The sequence below is a fragment of the Ursus maritimus genome, unplaced genomic scaffold (genome assembly GCF_017311325.1).
Source record: "Ursus maritimus isolate PB19 unplaced genomic scaffold, ASM1731132v1 scaffold_23, whole genome shotgun sequence".
NCBI lineage: Eukaryota > Metazoa > Chordata > Mammalia > Carnivora > Ursidae > Ursus > Ursus maritimus.
In genome coordinates, this window is record NW_024424786.1 from 40,421,113 (window position 1) to 40,422,170 (window position 1,058).

Consider the following 1,058-nt stretch of genomic DNA (forward strand, 5'->3'; position numbering starts at 1 on the left):
TGTACATAATCAGAGCCACAATAAATTCTATTTCACACCCCTGTGCTGGGCTCAGTGTAGCCCCTCCCAGGAGGCTTGGGTCTGGCGCTGCCCTGTGGAGTCCACGCCCACCACAGACATGAACATCAATTTGCTTCGAAAGCCAAGAGTAAAGAGGCACGATCTGATTTATCAGTTTCCAGGAAATGCCCCCTGGGAGGAAGGCCACCAGTGCCGGGGCCCCATCTCCACCTGTGAACCGGGCGGTGCGGCTACGGGCGCCCTCGAAACTCGAAGGGGTCCGTGGGCCCTGGAGAGTCCCAAGGTACGAGCCCCGAGTCAGGCAGGTGATAGAGGCTGCCCTCGCCGGAGGGTCAGGCAGAAACCCCTCGCTGACGGCCAAGGTTCGGATCACGTCAGCGGCGGCGCTGGGGCACGCAGGCCCCGTGCGGGCGGCTGCGCGCGAAACCGGCTTTGCAGACACAGCGGAAGGAGCCGCTCGTGTTCACGCAGCGCTCGCTCTTGCACAGCAGCCCGCGCTGGTTCAGCTCTCGGCACTCATCGATGTCTGGAGGTGGGGCGACAGGTGCGGGCTTCGCCAGGGCGCCAGAGCACGCAGCCCCCTTAGCGTGTGCACCCTCTCCCCTGCTGCGCCCTCTCCCCTGCTGCAGGCTGGGGCCCTCACTGCGGGCTGGGGCCCTCACTGCGCAGCCCGTGCCCTCCACCCGGCTCACCCACACAGCGTGCACGAGAGGCGTCGAGCTGGAAGCCACCGGGACACTCGCACACGGCGCCGCCGGGCCGGGGCACGCAGCGGCCACTCACGCAGCGGCACTCGTCCGAGTCCTCCTCTGAGCTGTCCTCTTCTGCGCCCGCGGGGAGAATGCAGACATCAACCTCCACCTCCACCACCTGCGGCCGGCCGGCGGATGGCCAGGGACCCCCACCTCTGTGTCCTCCCGCTACACTCACCTCGAGGGGGCTTCCCCAGTAGCAGGGGGCTCGCGTCCCAGAAGGAATTGCTCTCACTCTGCGACGTCGGGCACTGAGACCCTGGGAGGGACAGGGGCGGGCAGGGG

At 67.0% G+C, this 1,058-nt stretch overlaps 1 protein-coding gene and 1 long non-coding RNA gene across 3 annotated transcripts in view; both read right to left on the reverse strand.

Annotated features, from left to right (window-relative positions):
* Positions 1 to 1,058, reverse strand: part of LTBP3 (latent transforming growth factor beta binding protein 3) — a 20,764-nt gene that overhangs the window by 2,388 nt on the left and 17,318 nt on the right. The window lies entirely within an intron of this gene.
* LOC121104797 lies at positions 150 to 1,040 on the reverse strand. Its single transcript, XR_005837165.1, has 3 exons — positions 952 to 1,040; positions 714 to 845; positions 150 to 547 (listed from the first exon to the last, which is right to left on the reverse strand). It is a non-coding gene; the product is annotated as an uncharacterized LOC121104797 (long non-coding RNA).